The 25,457-nt window shown below is 40.3% G+C and overlaps 1 long non-coding RNA gene across 1 annotated transcript; it reads left to right on the top strand.

The window, feature by feature from the left end:
• The first annotated feature begins 18 nt into the window (after window positions 1-18).
• Window positions 19-11,975, top strand: LOC142181653 (uncharacterized). Its single transcript, XR_012710515.1, has 2 exons — window positions 19-684; window positions 1,297-11,975. It is a non-coding gene; the product is annotated as an uncharacterized LOC142181653 (long non-coding RNA).
• Window positions 11,976-25,457: the final 13,482 nt, after the last annotated feature.

Here is a 25,457-nt window from a genome sequence, read left to right on the forward strand (position 1 = left end):
CTTCTTTTTATACACAAGGGGATATCAAAAAGAGAGGATGAACCCTAGAGCCCTAAAGAAAAAAAAAGGCTGCGCAACAACTGATAAAAAACGCAACAGCAAGAGACGAAAAAAAACGACCCCCTCCCTAACGTTCATCTCCCTCGACAGGCCGCACCCCATTTTTGACCTCTGATTTCTCCAACTTCCTTAATTATCAGCAGCACCCCTACAAAGAAGATCCCCATGTCTCATCTGCCGGACCTCCTTTCACATAGAAGCAGACGAGCCTCACCCCATCTCACAAAACCCAACTTGATCATGTCACTCAAACACAGACGCACATGGATAGAGAAACGAAAAGAGGACAGAAAATAGAGAGAAGAAAGTTTATGGGAAACTTATGGTGTAGTTTTAGCGTTCATCCTTCACTGATTTTTATTCAAAAAGAAAAGTACAAATAAAAAAAAGAGGCGAAAAATTCAGTTGCTTCCATCTGGATTTCGTCCATTCTAGTTTTTTTGAGTTTTTTCGTTGAAGTCACTTCGTCGAGTTTTATCCGGTCAAAAGAGCTGAGTGTTTGGTTGAGGAGCTTATGTTAGCCCAAGTCGAGGTCGCCGATGAGGTTTCGATTAACGTCCAGTTGTCCGATCCGAAATCCTTTGATTCGAACAAATCTCATAACATAAATATTCAACAATAAAGGTCTGTTCTTCATCTACATATCCCAAATGCAATGTTATATTTGTTCTAGTTAGTTTGTTTAGATTGAATGCTTCGTTTGCTCTCGTTACTTAGCATCTCTGATGTTGTCCTTGCTTTGAACCCTTTGTTTCATTTGCATTGTACTTTGAATGCCTAGAAATGGTCCAGTTCTGTCTCTCATTTACAACTCTATTTCATTTCTCTATGATTCATATATTTAGATCCCTGTTACTTAAGTTTTACTTCTTCACTTCTCATGTATATTTGCTTTTTGATTCTTAATATCATGAGTGGCAATAGATTTTATGGGACATTGGTTAACAGCAGAAGCTACCAAGGTTTTCTAATGACTTTAGGAGTAGACCAATTTCTTGAGCTGATGAACAACGAATTCTGTTGGACTTGAGTCCTCTTTCTTGTCATCTTTACTTTATTGTGAATTTATGGGAAGTTGGCATGTTTTGTTTGATATCTGTTGCTTAACACATTTTAAACAGAGTCTTGTTAACCTTTTTGAGTTAAATTACATGTTAGATACAATTGTTAGGATATTGTATTAGATCGTTTATTTACATTGATTGAGAAATACCCATGATATTGTCTGGAATGCAGTTGTACAAGGTAAAGTGGAAGCGAAGAAGGTGGCTTACCTGCGGTTAGTGGGGAGCACTGGAGAGGAGGAGAAGAGAGCGAACATTGCGAGATATAAGGTAGCTAGGAAGGAGGCAAAGATGGCAGTGACGGAGGCAAAGACGGCAACTTTTGCTCGTTTGTATGAGGAACTAGGGAACAAAGGCGGGGAGAAGAAGTTACTCCGACTCGCTAAGGTGAGAGAGAGGACGGCTCGGGATTTGGACCAAGTGAGGTGCATAAAAGATGAGGACGTCAAAGTTTTGTTGGGGGATGACCAGATAAAGAGGAGATGGCAGACCTACTTTCATAAACTTCTAAATTAGGAAGGGGATCAGGATATTGTACTCGGTGAATTGAGGAACGCCGACAGCCCCCATGAACTAAGTGACTGTCGGGACATTGAGGTCGATGAGGTCATGGAGGCAATGTGTAAGATGAGAAGGGGCATAGCTACCGGACCAGATGAAATTCCGGTTGAGCTTTGGAGGTGTGTGGGTAGAGCAGGCTTGGAATGGCTTACTAAGTTGCTTAATGTTATATCCAAGACTAATAGGATGCCCGAAGAGTGGAGGTGGAGTACAATGGTCCCGTTGTATAAGAACAAAGGCGATATCCAGATCTGTAACAACTATAGGGGTATTAAATTACTAAGTCATACCATGAAAGTCTGGGAGAGAGTGGTAGAAATGAGAGTGCGAATGACGGTGTCTATTTCAGACAACCAGTTCGGGTTCATGCCGGGGCGATCTACCACAGAAGCTATCCACCTTATTAGGAGGATGGTGGAACAATACAGGGATAAGAAGAAGGATCTCCACATGGTGTTTATCGATCTAGAGAAAGCGTACGACAGGGTTCCTAGGGAGGTCTTATGGAGATGCTTAGAGGCTAAAGGGGTCCCGGTTGCCTACATTAGGGCGATTAAGGACATGTATGATGGAGCTAAGACTCGGGTTAGGACAGCAGGAGGCGATTCAGATTATTTTCCGGTTATTACGGGGTTGCACCAAGGGTCTGCGTTCAGCCCTTTCCTATTTGCCCTGGTGATGGATGCTATAACGCATCATATTCAGGGGGAGGTGCCATAGTGCATGCTATTTGCTGATGACATAGTCCTAATCGACGAGACACAACGCGGCGTCAGCGAGAGGTTAGAGGTTTGGAGACATACCCTTGAGTCCAAAGGTTTCAGGTTAAGCAGGACGAAGACGGAATACCTTGAGTGCAAATTTGGGGCAGAGCCGACGGAAGCGGGAGTGGAAGTGAGGCTTGATTCTCAAGTCATCCCTAAGAGGGGTAGTTTCAAGTACCTGGGGTCGTTTATTCAGGGGTCCGGGGAGATCGACGAGGATGTCACACACCGTATAGGGGTGGGGTGGATGAAATAGAGGTTAGCGACGGGAGTCCTGTGTGACAAGAAAGTGCCACTGTTACTGAAAGGTAAATTTTATAGGGCAGTGGTTAGGCCTGCTATGTTGTATGGGACCGAGTGTTGGCCGGTGAAGATCTCACACATCCAGAGGATGAAAGTTGCAGAGATGAGGATGTTGAGGTGGATGTGCGGGCATACAAGGAAGGATAAGATTAGAAATGAAGATATTCGAGAGAAGGTGGGTGTGGCCCCCATGGATGACAAGATGCGGGAAGCAAGACTCATATGGTTCGGGCACATTCAGAGGAGGAACACTGATGCACCGGTGAGAAGGTGTGAACGACTGGTGGTGGTGGGTACGAGGAGAGGTAGAGGGAGACCTAAGAAGTATTGGGGAGAGGTGATCAGGCAGGATATGGCGCGACTTAGGGTTACTGAGGACATGGCCCTAAACAGGGAATTGTGGAGATCGAGCATTAAGGTTGTAGGTTAGGGAAATTGTGATGTCTTTTTTACAGCGCACTAGAGTGAGACTAGCCAGTTAGGAATTAGTCCTAGGATGCTATTGATCAACTACTGATGATGGGCTTTATCTTCTGTGTATTAATACCTTACATGTTCTCATATTTCCTATATCTCTTATATTGCTGTTACTTTGTTTTTATGGTATTTATGTTATGTTATGGATTTTATGGTATTTTATGTTGTTCTATTATGACTCTATTGATAGTACTAATATAGTGTCTCTTGTTGCCTCTTTGAGCTGAGGGTCTCCTGGAAACAGCCTCTCTGCCCCTCGGGGTAGAGGTAAGGTCTGCGTACATATTACCCTCCCCAGACCCCACTTGTGAGATTTACACTGGGTTGTTGTTGTTGTTGAGAAATACCCATGATATCGTAGTTTGCTTTAGGCGCGATTAATAATAATTATCGTGATCACAGGTACGGTTCCCATGACGTGGTCATGATACGTAAATCCCAATTTGGGTGTGTATTTATGTAACCCAAATCCAAATCTCAACAATGTTGAATAAAATATGTCGGGGACCACATGTGCATTTATCTGATGTGGTTCTAGACGTGTTTTAGATAACGTTGAAACCTTCCTAAAAAATAATTAAATAAAAGCGGTTATAAAGTTGAAATTGAACCATAGGCTAAAACATGTATTAAAATCAGATAATAGGCCAATTGTAACAATTGAGCGATAGTGCTAGAACTACGGAACACGGGAATGCCTAACACCTTCTCCTGGGTTAACAGAATTCCTTACCCGGATTTCTGTGTTCGCGGACTGTAATACATAGTCAATATTTTCCCCGATTCGGGATTTGAAACTGGTGACTTAGGACACCATAAAATTATCCCAAGTGGCGACTCTGAATTTTTTAATAAAATGATCCCGTTTCGATTGTCACTTTAAGTTGGAAAAAACTCTCTTATATCTACCTTCGTGTGTGTAAAAAGGAGGTGTGACAGCTCTGGCGACTCTGCTGGGGAATAGAACCCATAACTTCTGGTTCAGGGTTCAAAAATTCGAGCTTAGAATAATTGTTATAATTGGCTTTATTTATTATCTGATTTCATTGCATGTTTGAGCCTAATGTGCTAAATGCCGCTTTTACCGCTTTGATATTATTTGAACTGTATATAAACTGTTACGAAACCCTTCTCTTCTCATCTTCGGGGATGTGCACGCTGGCGTGACTCCTCCTTCTGTTAGTGTCATACCTTGAAATAAGAAAGAGGCTCAGACAAGTTACAAAGCCGGATGGCCTTTTGGTTCCCGATACGTAGCCCCCTCCTCGGCTCGAGTTGTCCGCTCGGGTACACAAGTCTAGAACAATATACACAGGTTTTTAGCTTAGAATAACTCAGCCTTAAGCCGGATCCCTAGTAGGAATGTTTGTTTGTATCATGTGCATTTGACTTTGGGGACTCAACATAGGGGTTGGGTCCGTCTAGGACAGGTGCACCCAAATTAAAAGACCATCCTGATACATCTTACGTGCTACTTGCGTATCTGTCTATTTCAGCTTGCATGCTGACTAACTTCTAGAATATGGAAAGAAAATGAAAAAAAATGAAAATCGAAAAAAAAAAAAGAGTGAGAGGTAGGTATTTGAATTATCCTGAAATTCTTTTGAAATTGTGAAAAAATAAAAAAGTCATTTCAAAATAAGTCATATTTTCTTTTGTTCCGTCAAAACTGGGCGAACTACGCGGGTCTGATTCTCACTGAATTTGAGATACGTAGGCAAACCTCATCGGTTCCGGCCCATAATTTTCAAAAAATCCAAAAATATTTTCCTTTACTTCCTCTCTAGAAAAGTCTTTTTTATTTAGACCCCAATTTTCAAAAAATCCAAAAATATTTTCCATTACTTGCTTATTTAGAAAACCTTTCTTTTAGACCCTAATTGTTTTTTTAAAAAAAAAATATACAAAAATATTTTATTTTAATTTCTTACAAAAATCCAAAAATATTTTCATTCTTTTTTCAAAATTGAAAAGAAAATTCAAAATTCAAAAATATTTTCTTTTTTAAGAAGCATTTCTTTCATAAATTCAAAATAAAATTCCAAAAATATTTTCTTTATTCTTTAGAAGTTTTTCTTTCGAAATTCCAGAAAAAAAATTCAAAAAAAAATAATATTTCTTCTTTAAAACTCTTTCTTTGCAAAAATGCTATAGAAAAATCAAAATCCAAAAATATTTCATTTCTTCTTTATAAGTCTTTCTTTCGAAAAAATAAAATAAAAAATTCAAAAAAAAAGAGTCAATTTATTTCCTTTATTCCTGATCTTCCCGAATTACGCAAGATCTGATTCATGTTCCCACATGATACGTAGGCAACCCATATCAGGTTCGATCGAATGGTTTAAAAAAAAGGGAAAATGAAAAAGAGAAAAGAAAAAGAAAAACCAAAAAAAAAGAGAAAGGAAAGAAACAAGAAAAGAAAAAAGAAAAAAAAGGAAAAAAAAGAAAGAGTGTTTATTCTAACATGGTTGTTGTTTTGAAATAAAAGCTAGTCAAAGGTGGTCGGTTTGTTGGTTTGCAATGGCGAGTCATAAGAACAATCCAAGATCTCTCGAAAATAAAAATATCTTCTCAACCAAGGGAATAAGCACCATTGTTGTTGATTCAGGGTCACATAAAGGCAAGTAGGCAAGTTGGCGGTGAAAAATTAAAAATGGAGGCAAATGTGGGGGTGACTTTACCAGATTTGAGCAATAGGACATGGGCTGCTCGGGATGATCGTCAAAATTTGAGTGTTGAATCCGAAGCAATCAAAATGGTTAAATGTCGTAGTAATGTTGATGTGCGAATGTGTGGCTAAGATGTTGTTTAGTAACTGGAAAGTCACTCCTCTTTTAGCATGGTAGCTTATTTTATCATTTTTTCTTCTTCTTTTGTGTTATCGGACCCTGCTATTCTTTATTCAATAAAAAGTAGTCAGTCATTTTGTGTCCATTTTGTGCATAATTCTTTTCACGCTAGTTTTAGTGACACGACATGCATGCGGAATATTTGGCCAGATCTTAGAAAATTGATTTAGTCTTGAATTGGATAAGTGAGAAAGAGACACTTTTGAAGAAGAATAGATACGTGAAACATTTGGAAAATAAGCATGAGCTGAGTTTACATGAAACCATAGCAGTCATGCTCATGGAAGTTAAGGATCTCTACCTTTTGAATCATTTGAGAAGATCGGGCTTAAGAATAATCGGATAGGCTGAAGTCTGTTTAGCACTAAAAGATAGAAAGTGTTTTCAATAGAAGGTGTATTCCAGATAACTTGCAATGGATCAATTAGTGGAAAATGCATCTTCTACATCAAGACAAAATCCAAGAAAAGTCACCCAAATTGACAAGGGCCATTCACAATGAGGAAAGTATTGCTCATACAGCTTTACACTGAAAAAGACCCAAGAAGTCAGGCATGTTCATCAATGATGTGATCGCGAAAAAAATACTATAATTGGTGTTCTCGAGGTTGGGAAAAAAATACTTTATGCTTTCCAAACACTTTATATCTTTCGCTACCCCTTTTGAGCCTGTGTTATTTTCTTTGACTACCCTCTTTTGGAATCAAGTTTAGAGTCAAGAGTCAAAAAAAAATATAAAAAAAAAAAGAAAAAGAAAAAAAAGAGAGAAAGAGAGAGAGAGTTCACATCCCAAGAGTACAAACTGGGGCAATTCTTAGGAAGTTCAAGTGAAAAAAAATGAAGAAGAAAAGAACTGGCAAAGGTCCATGCCCAAAAAAAAATAGAAGCTGGGGAAGCTTGTTTTGAAAACAAAAAAAGGGAGAAAAAATAGAAAGAATGATAAAAATTATAGTTAGGTCAGATGTTTGAACTACGTTCGACCTGATTCCTTATAAAAAGGATATGTATGCAGTCTCACGGTTCGGTCCAACCAAATAAGAATTCAAAGAAAAAGAAAAATTCAAAAAAAATTCCCAATAGCTAAAACTGGGGCAAAGATTTTATTTTATTTTTAAAAGAGTCGATTCCAAAAGTTGTAAGTATACAACCCTGTCATCTTTAGTCTGTGTTGAGCTTCATGTCGGCCTTTCGTCCAACCCTATCTAAAAACCGTCCAAATAAAAACCTCCCAATATGCCTTCAAGAATGCCAAGAGAAGCATGCAATGAGCAACGGCTGTCACGCGACATAGAACAATGTCAAGTTGCTCGCACAAGAAAGTAAAAGAAAAAGAAAAATAAGGAAAATGAGAGAGTCTTACTAGTGAAAACCTTCACGGGCACTGTAAGACGACAGTAAGCAGAGATGAATAAATGAGAGAGACTTGTTGGTGAAAACCCCTCGGGCACTACTTGTCGAAAGTGAGTCGTGAAGCTGATGCGAAGAATTGGCATAAACAAGCCCGACTTCAAAGATCATAAGAATGGTAAAAGGGAAGATTGGATTAGTTTGGTAGATTGGCCGTTAAGTCCAAAATGCATGTCATGATCATTAAGGCTAGTTATTGGAAAAAAAATCTTCCTTCTGTCCTTCCGACAGGAGGCATTTCTTGTTAATACTTGTTTTTTGTATCATTGTGTCCTTCACTCCGAGTCAGTCCTTGTCAAAACAAGCAAGAAAAGATTTCAAAATCTGCTACCAGCTTTTCAGTTGCACCAGGTAAATTTGGCCAGCGCACTCAGTTGTTACTTTCAACATGCCTTGAGGATTCATGCAAAGGCTTCCCCAAAAGACTCTTGCCAGCCTACTTAAAGCAAGCAAAGATAACTTGTCATTCTCTCTGACAGACAAATTGCTCAAAAAGCAGGAAGTCATTCAAGATATCAGGAAAGGTTCCCTAAGCAAAGATCTCCAGTTGGGATAAGGCTGTTTGAGCTACAAATACAAATGGTAATGTGTGTGAAACAATCAGAGTTGGTGCAGAACAAAAGTCTCTTGAGACCGACTCAAGATGATCGAACAAAAGCCAAGATGCCGAAGACTCAAGGCCACAAACTGACCACCACTTTCAAAACTGACAAATTTTCTTTGTGTGAAACAGGAACAAAGCAGTGCAAGGAAAGTGGTTCAAAAAAAAAGAAAAAAAAAAGAAAGAAGGGAAAAGAAAAGAAAAAAGAAAGAAAGAAAAAATATATATAAAAAAGAAGACAAAGAAAAGAAGAGAAGAGCCGGCGAAGGGAAGTTTCTCAAACTTTTGCCTTTATTTGTCTTGTTAATGTACATAAAATCTTGCCATTGCTCTTCACATTTTTCCTCCTAGGGTAATACATCCTAGTCTGATGGATTTTCCTCCCAATAGAAATCTTAGTTTGACGAATTTTTCTCCTAAGATAGAGGACCTACTCTGATGAATTTTCTCCTAGGATCAAAATCTTAGTCTGATGAATCTTTCTCCTAAGATAACAAAATAAGAGACCTAGTCTGATGAACTTTCTCCTAGGATCAAAATCTTAGTCTGATGAATCTTTCTCCTAAGATAGAAGACCTAGTCTGATGAACTTTCTCCTAGGATCAAAATCTTAGTCTGATGAATTTTTCTCCTAAGATAGAAGACCTAGTCTGATGAACTTTCTCCTAGGATAGAAGTCTTAGTCTGATGAATCTTTCTCCTAAGATAACAAAAAGAGGACATAGTCTGATGAACTTTCTCCTAGGATCAAAATCTTAGTCTGATGAATTTTTCTCCTAAGATAGAAAACCTAGTCTGATGAATTTTCTCTTAGGATAAACGTCTTAGTCGGATGAATCTTTCTCCTAAGATACCAAAAACAAAAGAAAAAAAAAAGAGAAAAAGGACCTAGTCTGATGAATTTTCTCCTAGGATAAACGTCTTAGTCTGATGAATCTTTCTCCTAAGATAGAAAACCTAGTCTAACGAATTTTCTCCTAGGATTATTTGAAAAAAAAGATGTCTGGATTTGAAAAAAATGGGTCAATTTTTAGTTTTCTTAAGTAATGAATGTTTAGTTTTCTTGAAATCAAGGGCCCCGCCTGGAGAATAAGGTCAGTCTTTACTTTAGTCAAGCTTAGTTTATAGTTTTCCACAAGCTCAATCACTTTTAGGAGACGCATATCCTAGTCTAGTCTTTAATGTACTTTCATCATTGCATCAATAGTATAAGTGGTTTACAATATTGCTAACAACTCACAAATCTTCCTGGTGCAAACTGGGGCAGAAAAATTCGTTTGTTTTGTTGGTTTTGATTGCAGACACCCACATGGAAAACAAGGGAACACAGAAAGTTTCAGCAATCAGGCGCCCACCTGGAGAACAAGGGAAGACAGTTCAAGTTTCAAGGGAAGATAGTTCAAGTTTCAAGGGAAAGCAGTTTCGAAGGAAGACAATTCAAGTTCAGCAATCAGGTACCCACTTGGAGAACAAGGGAAGACAATTCAAGTTTCAAGGAAAAGCAGTTTCGAAGGAAGACAGTTCAAGTTTAGCAATCAGGTGTCCACCTGGAGAACAAGGGAAGACGGTTCAAGTTTCAAGGGAAAGCAGTTTTAAAGGAGGACAATTCAAGTTCAGCAATCAGGCGCCCACCTGGAGAACAAGAGAAAACGGTTCAAGTTTTGGAGGAAGACAATTCGAGTATTGGCAATCAGGCGTCCATTTGGAGAATAAGGGAATTCACTTTAGAATGCAATTCAAGTCAGCAGCAAAAGAAGCTCGCGGCAAGAATGCGAGTCAATAGTCCGAGATGATCAACAGAAGTTAGTCACAATCCAGAATAAAAAAAGAAGGCAAGAAATGAATCCAAATGCAGAAGTTGATGAAAGATGTGAGCTGCTCAAGACATGACTGAAGTCACAAGCATGGTATATCCGATTTTGATCCGAAAAGCTGAAGAAGAATGAACTAGCACCTGCAACTAGCAAGCGTCAAGGTTCAAATCCAAAGTCTGCATGAAGAACCATTCAAGACTCAAGATCAAGCTTCAGAAGACTTATAGATAGGAATCTTGTAACTCATAGTTGACAGGCTTAGTTAGTCTTTTTCATTTTTTTATTTTGATGTAATAACGGGACCGCGGACCGGAACCTCAGCGGAACGGCACCTCGACCGGCTCTTCACCTCGGCATAATCCATCATCTCACTCACCTCTAAACTACACGTGGCCTGATTCCATAATGCCAAGGATATGTAGGCAGCTCAGATACCAGGGCTCGGTCACATTCTCTTTTTCTCTTAGTTTTGGTCTCCTTAAATAAGGGTCGGGTCAAAAAACCTATCTAATCGTTCTTTGTCCGAAAACTCTTCACGTTTCCAGTCAAAGAGGGGCAGCTGTAGACATGTGATTTTGACCCTCCCCAAGATTTTTTCATATTTTAGCACGTAAATATTTAATTTAGGCATAATATAGCTATTTCAATTAATTTTGACTCTTTTACTTTATTTTATTACAAGAAAAATGAAAATCACAAAATAGTCCCGTTCTCATTAGGATCTTAAAATAGGATTAATTTTTATCTCTCGACTTTTCCTTATTTTGTAGTAGGATCTCTCCTGTTTAGTTTTTTCTTGTAAGTTGAGATCTTTTTTGTTATCTTGTTAGTCTTCTCTTTCGTTATGAATTTTTCATGCATTTTATCAAAAATTTAAAAGAAAACAAACCATATGTGCACATGCATATCATAAAATATGGGCAAACTTGCGTAACACAATTCACATGGGCAAAAGGTTTCTTATCCTTTTCCTACACATATGCAGTTACCAAAATAGGAATATTCCTTGCCTATATTTATTCGTTTTGTCCTATATTTTTGGTATTTTGATCCGCATATACCCTTTCCATGAAATATCTTCTCATTCACTCTATACATGCATAGGATTCCCTCACCCGTTCAATTTTTCCATCATCCTTATCCTTAGTTGGGTCTAACGCGCACATGACCCGACCCAAAAACCTTTTCTTGGTGTCCAAAGCACACATATTATATGGAGTGTATAAATATATCTTCTTTCATACACAGGGGGATATCAAAAAGAGAGGATAAACCCTAGAGCCCTAAAGAAAAAAAGGCTGCGCAACAGCTGATAAAAAAATGCAGCAGTAAGAGACGAAAAAAAAACGACTCCCTCCCTGACGTTCATCTCCCTCGACAGGCCGCACCCCATTTTTGACCTCTGATTTCTCCAACTTCCTTAATCATCAACAGCACCCCTACAAAGAAGATCTCCACGTCTTAGCTGCCGGACCTCCTTTCTCATAGAAGCAGCCGAGCCTCACCCCATCTCACAAAACCCAACTTGATCATGTCACTCAAACACAGACGCACATGGATAGAGAAACGGAAAGAGGATAGAAAATCGAGAGGAGAAAGTTTATGGGAAACTTATGGTGTAGTATTAGCGTTCATCCTTCACTGATTTTATTCAAAAAGAAAAGTACAGATAAAAAAAAAGAGGCGAAAAATTCAATTGCTTCCATCTGGATTTCGTCCTTCCTAGTTTTTTCGAGTTTTTTCGTTGAAGTCACTTCGTCGAGTTTTATCCGGTCAAAAGAGCCTAGTGTTTGGTTGAGGAGCTTCTGTTAGCCCAAGTCGAGGTCGCCGATGAGGCTCCGATCAACGTCCAGTTGTTCGATCCGAAATCCTTTGATTCGAACGAATCTCAATACTTAAATATTCAGCAATAAAGTTCTATTCTTCATCTACATATCCCAAATGCAATGTTATATTTGTTCTAGTTGGTTTGTTTAGATTGAATGCTTCTTTTGCTCTCGTTACTTAGCATCTCTGATGTTGTCCTTGCTTTGAACCCTTTGTTTCATTTGCATTGTACTTTGAATGCCTAGAAATGGTCCAGTTTTTTCTCTCATTTACTACTCTATTTCATTTCTCTATGATTCATATATTTAGATCCCTGTTACTTAAGTTTTACTTCTTCACTTCTCATGTATGTTTGCTTTTTGATTCTTAATATTATGAGTGGCAATAGATTTCATGGGACATTGGTTAACAACAGAAGCTATAAAGGTTTTCTAAGGACTTTAGGAGTAGACCAATTTCTTGAGCTGATGAACAACGAATTCTGTTGGACTTAAGTCCTCTTTCTTGTCATCTTTTCTTTATTGTAAATTTATGGGAAGTTGGCATGTTTTGTTTGATATCTGTTGTTTAACACATTTTAAACAGAGTCTTGTTAACCTTTTTGAGTTAAATTACATGTTACGTACAATTGTTAGGATATTGTATTAGATCGTTTATTTACATTGATTGAGAAATACCCATGATATCGTAGTTTGCTTTAGGCGCGATTAATAATAATTATCGTGATCACACGTACGGTTTCCGTGACGTGGTCATGATACGTAAATCCCAATTTGGGTGTGTATTTATGTAACCCAAATCCAAATCTCAACAATGTTGAATAAAATATGTCGGGGACCGCGGGTGCATTTATGTGACGTGGTTCAAGACGTGTTTTAGATAATGTTGAAACCTTCCTAAAAAAATGATTAAATAAAAGCGGTTATAAAGTTGAAATTGAACCATAGGCTAAAACATGTATTAAAATCAGATAATAGGCCAATTGTAACAGTTGGGCGACCGTGCTAGAACCACGGAACACGGGAATGCCTAACACCTTCTCCCGGGTTAACAGAATTCCTTACCCGAATTTTTGTGTTCGTGTACTGTAATACAAAGTCAATCTTTTCCTCGATTCGGGATTTGAAACCGGTGACTTGGGACACCATAAAATTATCCCAAGTGGCGACTCTGAATTTTTTAATAAAATGATCCCGTTTCGATTGTCACTTTAAGTTGGAAAAAACTCTCTTATATCTACCTTCGGGTGTGTAAAAAGGAGGTGTGACCTCAACCACTCTATGAAGAATCTCAAAAGGTTCGATATGCGTAGGGCTCAACTTGACCTTCTTTCTGAACCTCATCACACCTTTCATGGGTGAAACCCGGAGTAATACCCTCTCCCCGACCATGAATGCAACATCACAAACTCGACGATCAGCATAACGCTTCTGCCTAGACTGAGCTGTGCGAAGTCAATCCTGAATAATCTTGACCTTATCCAAGGCGTCATGTACTAAATCTATACTCAACAACTGAGCCTCCCCCAGCTTGAACCATCCAACTAGCGATTGGCACCGCCTCCCGTATAATGCCTCATAGAGAGCCATCTGAATGCTTGACTGGTAGTTGTTGTTGTAGGCAAACTCCGCAAGTGGCAAAAAATGATCCCAAGAACCCTTGAAATCTATAACACAAGCGCGGAGCATATCCTTCAATATCTAAATAGTGCGCTCGGACTGTCCGCCCGTCTGAGGATGAAATGTTGTGCTGAACTCAATCTGCATGCCCAACTCATGTTGTACTGCCCTCCAGAAGTGTGAGGTGAACTGCGTACCTCGGTCAGAAATGATAGACACGGGCACACCGTGAAGACGGACGATCTCGCGAATGTAAATCTCAGCCAACCGCTCCAAAGAATAGGTAATTGCCATATGAATGAAATACGGTGACTTGGTCAGCCTGTCCACAATAGCCCATACTGCATCAAACCTCTTCTTAGTCCATGGGAGTTCAACAACAAAATCCATAGTGATAAGCTCCCACTTCCACTCAGGAATCTCTAACTTTTGAAGCAAACCACCAGGTCTCTGATGCTCATGCTTTACTTGCTGACAATTTAGACACCGAGATACATATGCAACTATACCCTTCTTCATCCTTCTTTATAAATAATGCTGCCGCAAGTCCTATTACATCTTGCAGCGCCTAGGTTAATAGAATACTGGGAACTATGGGCCTCCTCAAGAATCAACTCATGAAGCCCATCTACGTTAGGCACACAAATACGTCCCTACATCCTCAAAAGTCCATCATCTCCAATACTAACCTTCTTGGCACCACTATGCCGCAATGTGTCCCTAAGGACAAGCAAATAAGGGAAATCATACTGCCGCTCCCTGATGCGCTCAAACAAGGAAGACTGAGCGACTGTACAAGCTAGAACACAACTGGGCTCTAAAATATCCAACCTCATGAACTGATTGGCCAAAGCCTGAACATCTGATGCAAGCGGTCTCTCACCGACTAGAATGTACGCAAGGCTGCCCATACTCACTACCTTTCTACTCAAGGCATCGACCACCACGTTGGCCTTTTCGGAATGATACAAGATAGCGATATCATAGTCATTCAATAGCTCTAACCACCTCATCTGCCTTAAATTGAGATCCTTTTGTTTGAACAAATACTGCAAGCTCCGATGATCTGTGAATACCTCGCACGACACGCTGTAAAGGTAGTGCCTCCAAATCTTCAGCGCATGAACAATTGTCAACTCTAAGTCATGAACAGGGTAATTCTTCTCATGAACCTTTAACTGCCGCGATACATATGCAATCACCCTACCATCTTGCATCAATAGTGCACCAAGCCCAATACGAGATGCATCAAAATACACCATGTAAGATCCTAAACCTGTAGGAAACACCAACACTGGCGCTCTAGTCAAGCAATCTTGAGCTTCTGAAAGCTCGCCTCACACTCGTCTGACCATCTGAACGAAACACCCTTTTGGGTCAACCTGGCATTGGGGTTGCTATAGATGAAAACCCCTCTCCGAACCGATGGTAATATCCCGTCAAATCCAAGAGACTTCGAATCTCCCCTAGATGAAGTGGGTCTAGGCTAGTTCTGAACAGCCTCAATCTTCTTAGGATCCAACTTTGTGCCCTATACCGATACAATATGCCCCAAGAAAGAGACTGATTCCAACCAAAACTCGCACTTTTAAAACTTAACATACAACTGACTATCTCTAAAAGTCTGAAATACAATCCAAAGATGTTACTCGTGCTTCTCTCAACTGCGAGAGTAGATTAAGATATCATCAATAAACACAATCACAAAGTAATCCAGATATGACTTGAACACCCACTTCATCAAATCCATAAATGCGATCAGGGCATTCGTCAGCCCAAATGACATCACTAAAAATTCATAATGCACATATCGAGTCCGAAAGTTGTCTTAGGAACATCGGATGCCCTGATTCTCAACTGATGGTAGATAGACCTCAAATCAATCTTTGAAAACACCTTGGCACCCTGAAGTTGATCAAATAAATCATCAATCCTTGGCAATGGATACTTGTTCTTGATGATGACTTTGTCCCATGGACGGTAATCTATGCACATCCTCATCGATCCATCTTTCGTTTTCACAAACAACACAGGTGCACCCCTGGGCAAGACACTATGTCTAATAAAGCCCTTATCAAGTAAATCTTGCAACTGATCCTTCAATTCTTTCAACTCTGGCGGGGCCATACAGTATGGCAAAATAGAAATGGGCTGAGTGCTCGAAGCCAAATCAATACAGAAGTCAATATCTCTATCGGATGGCATCCCCGGTAGATCTGTAGGAAACACCTCTAGAAACTCACGAACAATTGGTACTGAATCCATGGAAAGAACCTCTGCACTAGAATTGCGGGCATACACCAAATAAGCTAGACACCCCTTCTCGACCATATGCCGAGCCTTCACATAAGAGATAACCTTGCTGGTAGAATAGCCAGGAGTCCCCCTCCACTCTAATTGAGGTAACCCCAGTAAGGGTAAGGTCACCATCTTAGGATGAAAATCCAATATAGCATGATAAGGTGACAACCAGTCCATACCCAAGGTGATATCAACATCTACCATATTGAGAAGTAGGAGATCTATGCTAGTCTCGAAACTCCCAATAGTAACCACACACGAATAATAGACATGATCTACAATAATAGAATCTCCTATAGGTGTGGACACATATACAGGGGCACTCAAAGAATCACGAGGCACAACTAGATATGAAGCAAAATAGGATGATAAGTAGGAATAAGTAGAACCCGAATAAAATAGAACTGAAGCATCTCTATGGCAAACTGGATCAATACCTGTGATAACAGCGTCAGATGACTCAGCCACAGGCCTGGCTGGGAAAGCATAACATCGGGACTGGGCCCTAGCACTCTGAACTGCATCTCTACGAAGGCCTCTAGCTGGATGGCCTCCACCCCTAGCGGCCTGACCTCCACCTCTAGCGGCCTGACCTCTATATCTGGCTGCCTGAAACTGAGATTGACCCAAAAGAGCTTGATAATCATTGAGATAAGTATGAAAGAGAGGTGCACTAATAGGAGTTGATGGTGCACTGTAGGCTGGCTGCCCATAATAAGGCACATAAGGACCACGACTCCTTGAAGCACTGTGGGATGCCTAAAGCACCGACTGAAATGGCCTGGGAGGATGGCCCCTACCAAAAGTACCCTTGCCTCCAGAGGAGGCACCACCAAAACTACCGGAATGATGAGGCCTCTTATCATACCCCTGCCCTCTCTCATGTGCAAGAACCATCTCGATCCACCTAACAACATTGCAGCCATCTGAAAGGAAATCTCACCCCTGATCTCCTTGTCCTTCTGTAGCCTGATAGGATGAATGAGTCCATCAATAAACCATATCACCGTCCCCCTATCAGTAGGAAGCAAGATAAGGGCATGACGAGCTAGATCCACAAAATGGGTCTCGTACTGAGTGACTGACATACTGCCCTGCTGGAGACGTTCAAACTGCCTGTGGTAATCCTCCCTCGGTATGATAGGAAGGAATTGCTCTAAAAATAGCTGAGAGAACTGGTCCCAAGTAAGAGCAGGCGATCCATCTAGTCTGGTAGACACATAATCCTTCCACCATCTCTTGGCGGAACCCGTCGTCTAAAACACAACAAAATCGACCCCATTGGTCTCAACTATACCCATGTTCCGTAGTACTTCATGGCAGTGGTCAAGATAATCCTGGGGTCCTAAGAAGGTGCACCACTGAATTGAACTGGGAAGAGCTTGGTAAACTTATCCAATCTCAATAAGCCCTAAGAAGATATGGCAGGCCTATCACCGGCCTATGCCGTAACAACTAGCGGGGGAAGCGGGTGTCTAATATTGGGGAGCCACCTACTCCGGAGTGTGAGTAGCGGGGAGTCTATGCTCCTCCCCAGCTTGAGAGATGTCTGGTGCCACAGGAAATGTACAGCATGGGCCACACTTTTCATAAGGCCTATCAAACGGACTAGAGCATCCTGAAGTACTGGGTGGTGATGAACCCATCCGGGACCTTAGCTAGTCCAACAGGTACAGTCTGAGTTGGAACCTCCTCATCAACATCTACCTGAGGCTCCACTACTGGTGTTGCTGCTCGAGCTATAGACTGAGCTCTACCCCTACATCGGCCTCTGGAGTGACCTCGACCTCGACCTCTGCACCTTGTAGGAGCTACTGTTGAAGGCTTTGACTGCTGTCCAGCTAAAGATGCGATGCGTCTTCTCGACATCTGTGAGAGACCAAGAATAGAAAAGTTCAAATATTAATGATAGAATAAAATTGCACGATAGAGAAGAATATAAATGAAATTGTTCCTTAACTCTATAGCCTCTAGAAGATAAGTACAGACGTCTCTGTACCGATCCTCCAGAATCTACTAAGCTTGCTTGTCACTCGTGAGACCTATGCAACCTAGTGTTCTGATACGAACTTTTCACAACCCGAAATACCGACCTTCGAGACCGTGATGGCGCCTAACATTTTACTTGCTAGGTAGGCCAACGTTAGAATAATTTATCAACTTTTCAACAGTATAAATTAAATAATGAGAAAGAACTGAAATAACTGTAATAATCCAAAGTAAAGTGTGGAAGTTATAACAACTAAAATATCTGATACAACCTTAGACCCGATGTCACAAGTGCACAAGCTACCAGAATAGTACAAACAAGGGTCTGAAATAAACGTAAAGTTTTCTGAAGGAAAATACACAACTAAATAATACGAAAGGGGACTCTAGGAGTTGCGGACGCTGAGCATATACCTCAAGTCTCCACAAAGTTGGCAAATTCGAGCACGCTAATAACCGCCACTGGGACCAACTCAAAAAAATACACAAGAAGTGCAGAGTGTAGTATGAGTACAACCGACCCCATGTACTCTGTATGTGCCGAGCCTAACCTCGACGAAGTAGTGACGATGCTAAGATAGGCCACTTACACTACAACTTGTACGCAGTATATAATAAAGACGAGAGAAGAAAATACATAATGAAATAAGATAATTAACTGAAGATAATAGAAAAATCCTCAAAAAAAACCAATGCCGGTCAAAATTACCAAATCCTTAGAGTTCCATATGAAAAATACCGAGAACCAATACAGTACAGGGAAACAGAAACACATAGGTTGTTGTGGCCCGCAACCTAATCCCATCGTACAAAAAAATCCTTCCTTGTTCCACTGTAATAATATCAACAATCAAAAACAAATAAATACATGTTGCGGCGCGCGACCCGATCCCACTATATAACATAACCAATATCATAATTCACCCTTATCTCACCATATCAATCCATCCTTATTTTAGTTGTTGCAGCGTGCAACCCGATCCCACCATATCAGTACAAATTCACCCTTATTCCAATATATCAATCCACCATTATTTCACTTGTTGCAGCGTGTAACCCGATCCCACCATATCAGTACAAATATTCACTAAGTATGATTAAATCCATAATTCAAATCACAAGAACCTCTACGATTGATGAATATAAAGCTGAATCAGAAAAGAAACCTTGTACCCACTTGGAAATTCACATATGTAATACTACACGGCAAAACAAGTCCAGTAAATAACAATTAGAAGGTGCAAGTAAGTCAATTAACGCAAGTAACAGCTGTAGGTAAAATCATACGTGGACGGTGTGCCACACTATCCCATAATATCATATAAAGTGGAAGGCGTGCCACACGATCCCATAATATCATACTCTTTTACTCTATTTTATTACAAGAAAACAAAAATCACAAAAATAGGTTCATTAATGTTTTGTAGTTATTTTTAATCTAAAAAAAAAATCTTTAAAAAAATATATACAACAATAGTATCGTATTTTTATTTTAATATGATATTTGAAAATACCAAAAATAGATTTGTTTTAATGGTTAGTTTTATTTTAAATAATTATTTGAATAGTAGTAATAATTAATAAATGGGCCCGTAGTTTTAATCTTGTTTGCAGCGAAAGAATAGAACTTGGGCTCGAGCAACCCATTTTTAGGCTTAATTTTGGACCTAGCCCACAATTGTCAAGCCCATAGTTCCTAGGTCCATACCCCTTTAACTAAAAACCCTACCTCTAAGAACGACCCTCCCCTCCATCGGATATCTGAAAAACAAAAAAGAGAACACAAAAAAAAAGAACAAAAAATAAAGAAGGGGGAAGGCTGAAAACAAGAAAAAACAAAGGCTGCGCAGCCTTGACAGAAAACGACCCCACCCCTCCGACTTCATCATCTCCGACGACCCCTACGCGCACAAACGAGACCCCCCATGCACGCGCATCGTCTTTCCCAAACGAACCACCCCCTGAACTGGTCTCCGTCGAGACACCCATCACCTTCTTCACTGAAAAAACTCAAAAACCCAACCAAGAAAATTAGTCGCTGAACACAGAGATGACCCCAGCGTTGCTTCTTCTTCAGGCACCCGAAATAGCCATGTGAAAAGCTTAACGCTACCAACCAGCAGCCCAACGTCGTCACCACCACAACCTTGACCCCCTCTCTTCAATCCGATACAGCCTTTCATCTTCTTAACAGAAACCAAACGGAGCTCCCATCTCTCATAATAACTGGCAGCGACAAATCCACTCAAAGAAAAGACGAATAGAAGCGACTGATATCGAAGATTCTGCCATTCGAAAATCTCGGTCGCGATCTGTTTCCAAAAGCTGTTGAGGTCGAAAATTTGCTGCTGTTAATTGTTGAACTCGTTGTTGAGTTCTGTCCGATCTGGTTTCAATCATCGCCGAAGAGTCGAGTTTATTTTGTTGAGGTTCCCGGTCAGGTCCGTCTGTGTTTAGCTTCATAGGACTGAGTTTCTTTGTAAACGGGCAACATGTTCTTACAAATTCGAAGGTAATTCACGCCCTTTTGCATGGATATTCTTGTTTGTTTTAAGCACGTATGTGTTCTCTATTTTGGTTGATTTGCATGCCAAGTCACATTGTTTACCTAGAGCCGCCGTGTTGTTCGATGAAATTCCTGTAAAGAACACTGCTGTGAATTTCTTGACAATGCAAAACCATTTGTAAGGACTTCCTTTTCCCGAGCTTACACAAAATGACAAATAAAAATGTAAAACAGTACCAAGGGAAAGGACATCACCATTCATTTCCATGTCGATGTTCATTTATCAGCCAATGCATCGTTTGAATAGAATCATGTTCTGGAAATTGAATTTGAAGGTAAAGCTTGTTAAAGAGTGTGTCAATAGTGAGCGAGGGAAAGAGATAGGTGCTAGAATAGGATTCGAGTTCGATTGGGGTGAGATTTATTGAGGCGTTCGAGTCCGAGTTTCCGGTGCTAATTCGAGTCCCGTCTATGGCTCGTCACATTTTTGAGTTCAAAATAATGAACCGGCTATATTGAGGTTCACCTCTTTCACCCTCTATTCGTTTTATGCAAGTTTGGTATTAATTATTTGTTTAATGACATGATCCCGTTGATTTTGTAATTGATCTCCGTGGTTTTGAATTTGCTCGCTCGGTTATCTGCTCGTGTTTACTTGAATTGGTTATAGCTGAACGTGATTTTGTCACAGTATAGAAACTGGATTGCTGAACTATGTCAATTAGATTAAATGGGCTCGGGTGTGCATTTCATGTGACCCTGCCATAATTTTGGATAATAATAATGAAATAAGCATGTTAAAATCTGGGGGTGCATTTCATGTGACCCGGTTCTAATTTCCAACAAGGTTAAATAGAGCGTGTCATGAACCACGGGTGCATTTCATATGGTGTGGCTTGCGATATATTTTAAATGACCTTGTGTTAATTCTTTAAATAAGTAAAAGCGGTTTTTAAAAGTTAAAAGTGCACATAGGTTTTAAAAGTGTTTTATAATCAGATAATTAAGCCAAATATAACAGTTGAGCGACCGTGCTAGAACTACGGAACTCGGGAATGCCTAACACCTTCTCCCGGGTTAACAGAATTCCTTACTCAGATTTCTGGTTCGCGGACTGTAATACAGATTCATTCTTTCCTCGATTCGGGATTTGAACCGGTGACTTGGGACACCATAAAGTTATCCCAAGTGGCGACTCTGAATTTTTTTAAAACAATAAATCCCGTTTCGATTGTCCTTTAATTGGAAAAACGCCTTTATTTATACCCTTCCGGGGTGTAAGGTAAAAAGGAGGTGTGACAGCTCTGGCAACTCTGCTGGGGATCGAACCCAGAATCTCTGGTTCAGGGTTCAGAATTCGAGCTTAGATGAATTGTTATATTTGGCTTTATCTGATTTTGTTACATGTTTGGGCCTAATGTGTTAAATGTTGCTTTTTACCACTTTGATATTATCTGAACTGTATATATAAACTGCTACGAAACCCCTCTCTTCTCTCTCCTGAGTAGTGCACGCTGGTCGTGACTTCTTTCTGTTAGTGTCAAATCCCAAATAAAACGAGGCTCGGACACGTTGCAAAGCCGGATGATCCTTTGGTTACCGGTAAGCAGCCCCCTCCTCGACTCGAGTTGTCCGCTCGGGTAAGCCAGGTCTAGAACAAATAAACCCAGGGTTTTGAACCTAGTATAACAATACCTCATGCCGGATCCCTAGTAGGAGCGTTTGTTTGCATCATGTGCATATTTGACTTTGGAGACTCAACACAGGGGTTGGGTCTGTCTAGGACAGGTGCACCCGAAACAAAAAGACCATCCTGATGCATCTTACTTGCTACTTGTGCATTTATTTGCTTCGGATTTTCATGTTGACCGGCTTTTGAATAAAAGGAGAGAATTTGGAAAAGAAATGGCAGTATGGCTAAAGAGAGTTAATCGCCTGTTTTGAAAAAAAAAACAATGTCCAAATAGTGTCGAAACTCTGCCGAATTTTTGAGAAAATAATTAGAAAAAAAAGAGGAAAAATAGTTTGTTTTTATTTATGAAATGAAAAAAGAGAGAAAGAGTTTTTGTTTTCAAAATAAAAAAAAAACAGTTTGTTTTGTTTGCCAATGAAAAAAGAGTTTTATTTTAAAAAAAAAACAGTTTATTTTATCTGCCCGAACTATGCCAGTTTGATTCTCACAAGGTGTGAGATAGGCAACCCCCATCGGGTCCAACTTCCTTTTTGCAAAAATAGCCCAAAAGCCCAAAAATTCTACTTTAATTTGAAAATAATCAGGGCGATGCCATTCTTGTCATAAACAGCTGAATGTCCCTAAAAAGGGCGCCAGAAGGCTGTTTTTGCAAGAACATCCACTTTTGGTCACTTTTAAAGGTTTTGACTGGTTAGCCGACATAGCCTTAAAATCTTCGTTTTCGAAGTGTGAAAGGCCGTGTTGGCAAGGCCGGATGTTTTGTAGAAAATTTTGAAAACGGTCTTTTCTCTTAATGAGTTATAGTTTTCTTTTAATTAAAATCACCTTAATAAATGTGCAGGATGAGCACAAATCAAAATGAACCTTTCTCAGTCCGTGAAGAGATCCTTTTGGAGCTACATATGTGGTGGCATGATCTGGGAGGCGACAACAGGAAAGTTGTGACAAAAGCATTGGGCGGTCTTATTGGGCTTTTGAAGGTCAAGCCCAGAAAAGACATGATTGAGGACTTGATACCGTTTTGGGACCCAGCCCATAATATGTTCCATTTTGCGGATTTCGAGTTATCTCCTACGCTAGAAGAGATAGCAGGCTATGCCGGTTTCGAAGGGAATCTCAGAAGTCAATACCCGGTAGCACCAAGAACAGTAACCCCCCACAAATTTTTGGACTTGTTAAGCATCAGTCGGGATGTCCGAGACGGAAATATAGCCAAAGGATTTTGTACCTTCTACTTTCTGTATCGACGTTACGGGAATCCCCGTGGCTCTGAAACGCCAGATATTGGTCTTACTCATACTGGAAATCAAGACAAGTGGGAAGCTCGTAGAGGATTAGCTTTCATAGTGGCGTTCTTGGGTATCTTGGTTTGCCCGGTAAAAGACGGGAACATAGAGATCGGACTAGTAGGGATAGCCGACTTTATGATGAAAAAGGCAAATGGGACCATAGTGCCGCTGATCTTGGCAGAAATTTACCGAGCTCTCACTCTCTGCCGTGAAGGAGCGAAATTCTTCAAAGGGTGCAATATGCTATTACAAATATGGATGTAGGAACACCTCTGCCACCGTCCCGACTACTTGAGTTGCGGTATGACTGGCCTTGAGTGCATTGAAAAACATGAAAAGCGAATAGAGGGTTATGAGCTTCTGGATGGTACGGAAGTATGGCATGCTCATTTGAGATCCTTGACCGCAAATAAGATCGAATGGACATTCGGGTGGCTCACGGTCAACGAAGTAATCTATATGTCGGTTGAGGTGTGTTTCTTGCTGTTGATGGGTCTTCAGAGTATCCAGCCTTATGCTCTGCACAGAGTCTTGTGTCAGTTGGGCCGATGCCAGACCATCCCACACGATGAAGATTTGAGCCAGCAAGTCATTGAGTTAGATCCAAAAGTTGCCTTCCCAGAAGAGAAAGTGCGCTGAATTTGGCATCAGTGCAGATTCTTACGGCCTAATACTCAAGTACGAGACCTACCCAGAGGTGAGGTGGAGCCTAGTTACACTGCTTGGTATGGTAAAAGATCCCGAGTTCAATATGAACCTGACAGTCCCGCAAAGAGACCCCATGTCCAACAATTCACCGACGGAGCACAAGTGCAATGGGACTGGCTGACCAAAGAAAACGAGTATAGGGCTACCATAAGAAAATTGGAAAAGCAAGTCAGAGAACTTTAATTCGAGAATAGCCTACAAGTCGCGGCGGATGAAGGAGAAAAGAAAAAGCTAGCCAAAGAAAATGAGGCCCTTCAAGTTCAAAGTCAGAAAATGAAAGTAGCGGCAGAAAATCCAGCCCGAAGTGACAGAGATGAAAAACTCATAGCTAACCTGAGGAAGAAAGTAAATGACTATAGTTTTGATTTGAATAAAGCAGAAAGTGAATTAGCCAAGGCTCGAAAGCAATTGGCTAACAACGCAGATGAACGAGTACGCCTGGTTAAGCAATTGAGAGAAAGGTACGACGATAAAGTCGCAGGGTTAAAGAAAAGGGTCATCGCCACGGAAAACAAAATGATCAAACAGGCAAAAGACTTCAAAGTTGAAAGGGAACATTTTTATACAACATTGGCGCAATTAGAGATAGATTTGCAACAACTTCAGGAGCAAAATCATGCGGCTGAGCAAAATTTGGAAGCCAGAGCCCAGCAGATTGGGCTTTTGTTACAAGAAAAGGGCGCCATAAGAGAGAAAATTAGAAGCATTGCCGACTACATCGTTAGGAAGTGCCAGATTTGTGAGGATATGATCTGCACTACCTTCTTTGCAGCAGTAATGACATTTGTTAAATAGATAATGAGCGACTTGGGTAGACTTCAAAGGGAGCTTGCATATAGGCCCGCGGCGAGACCGAATGATGTCCCGCGGGAACCAGGAGCATTGATGTATTCATGATTTTTCCGGTCGAGTTTGCATTTCCCTTTGGTTAGCGTCTGTCAGTCATGTTGAGTTTGTATTTTCTTTCTACTAGAGTCCGTCGAGTTGTTTTCAAGTCTGTATTTTCTTCTGTTGGAGTTTGAGGTCTATTTTCGGAGTCTGTATTTCATCTTTGCATCGAAATCTGTTAGTCTTTTGGAATTTATTAATTTTGAGTTTGTAATAGAAGCATTTGTTATTTTTTTATTTTATTTTATGAAAACTGAAAATCCTAAAATGTTTTATTTCACACTTATCTCCAATAACTACGCTTGGTCTGATTCATGCTGGGTCATGATACGTAGGCAATCTCCTTAGGATTCGACCGTAACCAAATAAAAGAGAGAAAGATAGAGCGGGAAAACAAGAAAGAAAAGAGAGAAAATAAAAATCAAGAGAGATTAAAAACAAAGAGAGAACGAAAGAAAGGAAAAGAAAAGGAAAGAAAAGGGAGAGGTTTGCAATCGAAAGTAAGAAAAGGCCGGAATGACGCATGCAACCTATCAAATACATAATAGAGACGATTAACTGTTTAGGTGCATTCATGCCCAATGTGCGCTTACCAATCTGTTAAAGCCTAATCACTAACAAGGTTGTTGTTTGATGTATTAAGTCCAGGCAGGTGGTTAGTTGATCGGTATTCTGGCAACTCACTCCTACAACACCCGATCGAAAGACAGGCTGAATATGGTCGACCAGGAGCCGGA

The sequence above is a fragment of the Nicotiana tabacum genome, chromosome 1, assembly GCF_000715075.1.
Source record: "Nicotiana tabacum cultivar K326 chromosome 1, ASM71507v2, whole genome shotgun sequence".
Lineage (NCBI taxonomy): Eukaryota > Viridiplantae > Streptophyta > Magnoliopsida > Solanales > Solanaceae > Nicotiana > Nicotiana tabacum.